The following is a 545-nucleotide window of genomic DNA, read 5'->3' as shown; positions in this document are numbered from 1 at the left end:
CTGCTTAGTGGAAAAGTTTGAATGTTTCCATTTTTTTTGAGCAACACAGTCTCGTTGATTAAGGTTATTCCATTCACGCACTTCCAGAATAATCTTGTGTTGGGAGCTGCACAGAATAGTTATTTGAGACTTTTGGCGTGTATGAAATGTCAAAACTATGACGTAGCTGTTGTTTTTTGTTCCATTGCACAGTTTATGTTACAGTACATATGAGAATAAGTTGCCTCAGCACTTATTAGACGGTGGGAGTCGAAGAAATAACTGGGCCAACATGAATACAAAAACTACCAAATGTAGAGCTCCTTGAGAACTCTACGTGCATTTCGCCGTGTAGTTGTCCTTTAGGGCCTCCTTTGCTCTTTATTTATTGTATTTTGCTCCAAAGCTAAAGGATTTTGCACTTGTACGCTAAGAAGTAATATGTGCGCAGTTTAGGAGAAAAAATAATCCCTTTCTGAAATGTAGATATCGCTGCTATTTGGTAAGTATTCTTTAAAATCCAGATTTAGTTAGACTATATAACTATTTTTGATGAATTCTGACCC

The sequence above is a fragment of the Acanthochromis polyacanthus genome, chromosome 20 (assembly GCF_021347895.1).
Source record: "Acanthochromis polyacanthus isolate Apoly-LR-REF ecotype Palm Island chromosome 20, KAUST_Apoly_ChrSc, whole genome shotgun sequence".
NCBI classification, from domain to species: domain Eukaryota; kingdom Metazoa; phylum Chordata; class Actinopteri; family Pomacentridae; genus Acanthochromis; species Acanthochromis polyacanthus.
The sequence above is the reverse complement of the archived record's forward strand: the minus strand, read 5'-3'. Positions refer to the sequence as shown.